This window comes from Colobus angolensis, unplaced genomic scaffold (assembly GCF_000951035.1).
Source record: "Colobus angolensis palliatus isolate OR3802 unplaced genomic scaffold, Cang.pa_1.0 Scaffold241, whole genome shotgun sequence".
NCBI lineage: Eukaryota > Metazoa > Chordata > Mammalia > Primates > Cercopithecidae > Colobus > Colobus angolensis.
In genome coordinates this window covers 2,310,999-2,319,251 of record NW_012115611.1, presented here as the reverse complement: position 1 = coordinate 2,319,251, position 8,253 = coordinate 2,310,999, and positions in this window count along the sequence as shown.

The window sequence follows — 8,253 nt, the reverse complement described above, 5'->3', positions numbered from 1 at the left end:
GTTTAAAATAAGATGGACAAGAAGAAGACGTCTAAAAGGTTTTAATCCAATTTTCTGAGGACACCTTTATTTGTCAGAGAGCAGTTTTGCTTGGGGTGAAGAAAGTGTTCTTCATTTTTTTAAAAAATTTTGGTTTGTTCTAGAATTAAGCAGAAGTTAGATTGTATTCTGAATATGTTATTTGAATATGAGATATGCAAATATATTAATTTAATTAAAATGTATTGACTTTAAAATTAAAACAGCTATATTTCATCTAAAGGAAAGGCATTATATAAAGGAAATAAAGCATATAAATACATGTGGGCAGATTAAAAATAGTAAAAATAGAAACATAAAAAGATCTACACTGTAAGCACTTTCCTCACTACTTGAAAGTCTTTTGCTATAACAGCATTTCTGAGATAATATAATAGACCTCATCCCAATATGATTGCGGGAGATAAAGGATTTCAGGAGATCCTTTGCTGTAACACTGCCAGGTTTTTTGAAACACTCCTCCTTACCTTAAATGAACATGTTTCTATGCTTTTCCAATCTGTAAAAGTAGTAACATTGCCACAAATAAAAGTAATACAGTAACCTCTAAAAAGAAGCTGAAACTTGTGATGACCAAGTTGATCAAACAAAAAACCTCACCAACAGAAGAATTTGAGGTAGAGATGTAGAATGTAGCATTTGTCCCACTTTTGAAATGTTGAGAAGTACAGTAAATGATATACTACTCCAAAAATAGGAGGTCATTATCCTTAGCAAACTAATGCAGGAACAGAAAACCAAATACCATGTGTTCTCACTTATAAGAGGGAGCTGAATGATGAGAACACATAGACACAGGGCGGGGAACAACACACACTGGGTCCAGTCACAGGGCAGCGGGGTAGGAAGAGGAAGAGGATCAGGAAGAATAGCTAATGGGTCCTGGGCTTAATACCTGGGTGACTGTGGTGATGATCTGTGATCTGTGCATCAAACCACCATGGCACATGTTTACCTATATAACAAGCTTGAACATCCTGCACATGTATCCCTGAATTTAAAATTAAGAATCAGTAAGTTTACACTGAAATAAATTCCTTCTATATATGCTCACTGTGAGGTCTACATAAGTAACTATATATAAATCACATTGTTTTGGAATTACCACATGGGAAGTGGCAAATACAATTTTATGTTTCCTAGTTAAAAAAAAAATCTGCTCTGCCATTGTTTAGCTGTATAATGTTAAGCAGGGGTTCTCATTTGAGGAAATGTGTGCTTTAAACATGACGTAAAAACTCAAAATGACGTAGCCTCTCTCCATGACCTCTCACTCCAACAACCTAGTCAAATGCTAATCTTTGATATTCAGCCTCATAAGTAGAAAATTCTTCTCTAGCCTAGGGGTCAGTTTCAGTTATTTTGAAATAAAGCTACAATAGTGGGTGTTCAAGTATCAAGGATATAAGGATATTTTGTATCTACATCTGGAGCCTGCCTAAGGTCAACTTGACCTGTCAAGAATGCCTGTTCTCTTCTCTCTCTCCTTGAACATTCCAGGTGCTGCAGTAGTTTGCTCTGCTCCTTTGCCGCCTTTCAAATCTATTCATCACCTCTGACAATGGGGTGCAATGAGAATACATTATTTCCTTATTTGATTCTGTGTATGTCCCCACAATTGCAAATTTCTGCATGAAGAGGCACTCAAGCCACCATTCTAAATTACAGGTTGGCACTTGCATAAATTGAATTTGTAAGCAGAAGCCATCTGCTTGTATGTTTCTTTGCTTTTAGATTTTATGTAATTACAAACACATATTCATGGTTACTTTATTGCCGCTACCAGAAGGGCACAGCATGATGGTGCAGCTAACTACAGAGAAGTATAAAGTGAATCTCGATAATCAGTGGGTCCCAAGGTATGAGAACCTTCTCGTCTGGTCTTTTAAGCCTTCAGATCCCAATGGGTGTTTAGTGTCAGCAAAGTCAATGCACCTGTTCATACTACATCTGCCTCTGTGAGGAGACGGCTGAAGGGCATTCTTATTTAGGCAAAATGGTCTGGGCTCTTATTAAAGTTCAGACACCTGAGCGTGCTACCTCAGTACTCAATTACCTTAAAGCTTTCTAATTTCATCCACACTCCCATCATCAGAACAAAATTGTTTACACATTGGCCACGGAGTTTTACTAATAAGGAGTCTGCTGACCATCTGAAAGGAGCAACAGTACTTGCCTGCTACTTCAAGCCCAGGAAAAGCCGAGATGAGAAAGATATCCCCCAGGATTTTACTCTAGCTACAGAAGAGCCCCATTAAACACTGGCCTCTGTATGGTTTAAATAGCCATAACAAACCGTAACAAGCCATATTCTGATCATGTTCTAGAAAGGAGTCAGCTGGAGTCTTCAATGCTGGGACAAGGAATAGAAGTAAAGTAGGGCAGCTTCCGCACATCAGAAAAGCTTATGGAAGCTGACAGCAGCTAGGGACTGGGCGTGTTAGGTGAGTTGGAGTAGGTGATGGAGCATGGAAAGTATAAAATATTCAATGCAGGTAAGACCAATTTTACTTTATTCTCTAGATTTATGTTTTGTTTTATTTAATAGCTATTTACTTCTGAAAGAAAAAAACACACTAGAAACAGTCACAAATTCTACTGTTAGAAGATTTAAACAATGTTCATGTGTATGCAGTAGACTTGTGTAGCTACCAAATGGCCTTGTAGAATAATAATGACAAAACATATCCATGATATTTTCTTTCATCAATAATGCAGGTTAAGAGTCAATGTAATACTTTTGTACATATAACATAAGTGTGTAAAAATCTTAAAATAATATGTGGGAAATAGCACAGATACTTTTAATTGTGAGATTATATGCTATTTTTTTCTTATTTGGACTCAAATAACTTTTGGTTTAAAGAAACAAACTCTCTTTTATCACTTGTTTTTGCTTTAATCAGTATATCAATTTTCCTCTAGGAACTCACAATATTGTAGGGGAATCTGACAAATAAACATTATAAATATATATATATTATAATAATAGGGCAAGGGCAATAACAGAATCAAGAAAATGTGCTCTTTCAGAGAAGAGAATAACTGGATAGGGGAGACAGAAATAGATTCACCTAGGAAGTGACATTCAAATTGAAATAAATACAGATGTGCTTTGAAAAAGTTAATATATTTATATAAACAAAGTATTTAATATACTCCATTCTGAAGAAAGATCCTTCTGGTGGTCCTCTTCTGAACAAGACACAAATAATTAACAAATAATTAAAATAACCAATCTTATTCAAGTTTAGTGCTGTAATTCATTAGTCAATTTACAGCGTCCACGTTAATATTATATTTAAATGCGAAGATGAATTGTCAGGCAATAATAACATGCTATCTGAAACGAAAAATGTAATATTACTTCAGCAAATTAAAATGGTGATATGTGTCAGGTTTATTCTAGAATACATTAATATAGGTGTAAGGTGACAGAACAAATAGGTCGATAGAAATTTTATTTAATAAAATCAGGATTAAAAAGACCTGAAAACTTCGAATGGCATTCAAAAGGAGCTGTTTAAAGATTATTTCTTCCTAGTCCTATTATTTATTTATTTGTATATGTATAAATAAATATACATGTGTATATATATGACATACTGATACTGAAATTACTATTTAAAAGTAACACATGCTTATAATGAAAATGTCAAAAAAATGAGCATAAGATAAATTTTTAAAGCCCTCTCATATTTGCTGTCTGCTCCTTGGAGATAACCACTATTGATAGTTTTTTTTTTTCATAATTCTCAGGAATTTTCTATGGATATGCATGCACAAACACAGAACTGTGTGTGCACACACACACAGACACACACACACACCGAAACACAGGCACATATGCACAAATTCATCTACCCAGAAAGAATTATATAACACATACTGTTATGTAACAGTTGTTGACAGTTAACAATTGCTTAACAGGAAAGAATTACAGAACACATTCTATAACCTTCCCAATTAGATTGACCTGTTATTTTTTTTTAAGAGCAGCCTTGTATGAATGTGCCATGACACTCTTACCCTAGTTTTCATGTGGCTTGTGCCTTGCTCCTCCTGTAGCATTACTTCAAATGTCACCTCCTCAAAGTTTATTCTTGACCATGCTAATATAAGCCACCCAGTTCCGTCAGCATTCTTAGTTTTGGTTTCTTTTATAGTATGGGCTACCATCTGAATTTGTATATGAATATGTATATAAATATATATATTTGTTACTCATTCACATGTATGACCCCACTAGAATGTAAGCTTTTATCTTGTTCATGGTGGGTTACCAAACCTAGAACTAAGCCTGGCACATAGTGATCAATAATTACTTAGTAAGCAAACAATCAAATGTAATTAGTCACTTTTTGGTAAATACTTTTTCTAGTTACCTCAGGATTACAAATAATATGGAATTAAAATTCCTTTAAAATATCTATATTTCAAATATGTATGTAAAAATCCCCAGGACTCAATTGACTGGATTAAAGATTATGTACATTTGAAAATGTTGATAACATTGCCTTCTGACGTTCACAGCTATATATACTATCAATAGAAGATAAGAGGGGTTATTCCTTGGTACCCTGGTTAAAATGTATGGTCATCAAACAACTTAAGTTTTACCTGTCTGATAACTAAAAAATGATAGCTCATTGATTTTTATATCTTCATTGCATTTATTATGAAGCTACACATCTTTTCATATTTTTATTCAGTTTTTGTGACCTACATATTTATATACTTTGACTATTTCTCCTTTGAGTTATTGTTCTTTTTCTTAGTAATTTGAAAGAGCTATTTGTTCATTAAAGAAATTCTCCCTTAGTTAGCCATGTGAATTAATTAATTTTTCTAGATTTTCTTTTGCATTTGAAAATTTCTTATAATTCCACACAGGTGATTAAAATTTATGTATGCCTTCTATTATCTATGCCTTCTATGTTATTATACATTTTCTCTTTTTTGTCTTAAATTATTTCAGGAGAGTCAAACTAGGTCCTGAAATTATCATATAGGAATGATACATGTGAATTATGAACAAGTCTGTAATCATATCCAGAAATAACAAACATCAGAGTGAAGATGTACAAATTAAAATGAAATAAAATGGGAGTTATAAGACCTTGGAAGAATTATTTCTGCTTATATTTAAAATAACCCCTTTGTTTTTTGAGAGGGGCTTAGAATTAAGGAAAAAATATTTGATAGTATTTAAAATTTAGTTCATATTTTACAAATGAAATTACCTACAATGTTGTTTTAAAAAGTGTTACTGTTTCTTTAAAAAAATTTTTACAAGAAAAAGAACTTTAAAACCTGTATTTTTTTTTTTTTTTTTTTTTGGAGAATTCATGTGCCTTAGAGATGGTACAGTAATGCACTCAGAACAGTTTTAAGCAAGTAGCTTATTTATATCCCAAGTTAATCCACAAAGGATTTAGAATGGCTTATAAAAACACAACCAACAATATAGTAAAACATAAATAAAATATCAGGACCAGGGAAAATATAAATCAGAAGAAGTGGAACAGACCAAGGGGAAAAGAGAACACAGATAAGCGAACATAAGGTCCAAAGAGGATGCTATAATTGAGATATAAATTTGTGTCTGATATCCCTAGAAGTCAAAGAAAAAGGGAAATGTTAGTTAATGCAGTTCTCATTATCTGTGAGGAGTAAATGTGCCAGGTCTTTAGAGAAGCAAAGGTATTCCTAGACTATGTAAACCTGTTTCTTACATAAGTAAGCAATACCTGATTTTTGACTTGCAACTTAAAAATGTAAATGGGAAAAAAGTCATTTGTCACACATGAAGTTGTCTCCCATATTAGTTTAAAAGTTTATTGTTTCCTTTATAGCCATGACATGGCATATTACCTCTCACATTGCCTGTTCATCTATTCTTTCTTGTTTTTGTTTATCTCTCCCAGAGGGCTAGGTACTGCCCAGCCTCACAGAGCTCATAGGCTAGTAAGGGACACAGAGACGCCAAGGATAATTCAGGCCTAAGAGGTACTTACACGGAGGTTGGAGTTCAAACAGAACTGTAAGATTTTGCTTGCTAAATGGGACTGATTGTAACCGAACTTCAAAGAATTAGTAAAAATCATACCAGGCGAAAAAATGGGCAAAGGTCATTTTTATGCTATAAGATTATAAAATGAAGGTAACATTATTGCACATCGAAAGCATTCAATAATTACTTAGTAAGCAAACAATCAAATGTAATAAGTCACTTTTTGGTAAATACTTTTTCTAGTTACCTCAGGATTACAAGTAATATGGAATTAAAATTCCTTTAAAATATCTATATTTCAAATATGTATGTAAAAATCCCCAGGACTCAGATGTGCTTTGAAAAAGTTAATCTTCAATTCAATGGTTTGAATGAAGATTGAACCAATCTTCATTCAAACGGTTTGGTTTTGATCCAACAGGTAGAATTAGTATATTCTATACGTTTTCTTATATACAATAGGCTCGCAATATTTCCAGAAGATAATCTTGGGTAAATTGAATTAATAATGCTAAATAGAAAATTGCAGCATAGCATATAAAGTTCTATTTTCATAAAAGTGTCTCTATTTTGGTTTCTTTTCCACTGTGAGATTTAGAAACTGATGGTGAAGAGCTGGATGATCCAGATCTAGAAGACCCCTAAAGAAACACTCCACCAACTATTGGCCATATTGCCAATTTCATTGTCTTCATTACAATTATGAACTGAAGTTCTGTTGAGTTGTTGATTGTCTCCTACATAATCACACTTAACCAAGGCAGAAATTTACAACAGTTCTCAACCTACTTCAATAAATATGTGTTGACCAAATAGATGGATTCACAGGTCCAGGGCATAAACTTAAAAAGACAATTTTAAAAAGAGAAAGGAGCCAATGTCAGAACTCAGAATAGGAACGGGAGATGCCATGTCCCCTGTCAGGTACTTATCCCTAATATGTTATTATTATGGCTGCCATCTATAACTGCAGTGTAAGAGATTTAAAAGGTGTGCATTCTTTTGCTACCTGTTTAGATTCTCTGATTTTGCCTATGACTTATGTCTTAAAAGTCAGAGCAGTGAATTCTATTTCTGTGCTGGAGAAACAATCAATGCTGGAACACTCTTTTCTCTGGCCTCTACAATTTCTGGGAGCAGATAACAAAAAAATGAAGATAAGCATGTATTAGTTTGTTGAGAACAACCATGTATAAGAGGTAGCATGTTAATCTGGTGTTTGCCAGTAGGGGGAAAAAGAAAAGAAAAAAAAAAACCGAACTTTGCACCTAGAAGTAAGTTAAAAGTTGAAGCAATGGTCTCAATCAACTGTTTAATAATGTAAGGAAGCTTCTATGAGGTCATGATTCATAAGTATTCAAGCAGAAATGAGACATCTGGTATGTGGACAAGGACTTTTCTCCAGTCCGAGAGTCCGGGCTGCACCTGAGCTATAGTGTGTTCACAGGTTAGGGGTAAGTGACAAAAAGCAGATTAGCCTATTAATCTATTTGCAAATTAATTGTGGCTTAGGGCCAACCGGGCCTGGTTAATACACAGCAGCTCAGTGCACAAATTAATTAAAAACTACACGTTATTCACAAATTCATTCTTTGTATGTATTGCTTACTAGTATGAAAGATAAACAAGTGTCATGATTAAAAACTCACCAACTTAGCACATGCTGGTATCTTTGGCTTCAGAAACCAGTGGTAAGGATCTTGCAGCATCTTGCTAGTGATAGGTTTAATGCTTAACATGTTATAAGTCATTCTATGTAGGGAACAGCCCCCGGAATCCTGGTAATTTTGAACATGTCCACATAGATTGTGTGGGAAAGGCTTGGCAGCATTGTAACCCAGTCTTTGCAGATTGCCTTATAATTTCTCTTGAGCACAGAAAAAACAAGCCACCTGATAAGGAGTTGTCACAAAACCATGCTACTTCTCCTATCTTGGGGAAACCACCACGAGGCTGTTTCTAGTGCATCTTACTAGTTTCAGTTGAGCAACAGACTTTCTACCTTACCCTCCTTTAGGGTACAACTGCAGGCTTTAAACTACTTGACTGTAGGTTAACATTGACTCTCCAGTGTTAGAGCTACTCAGCACCCATGCTGCCTGTCATACAACCTCTGTAATTTGGTGTGTTCATGTGGGACTAAGATGAAGGGAGTTGACAGCACATTGATCTTGTTGCTGTGTGTGAAAGTAATAAACTGT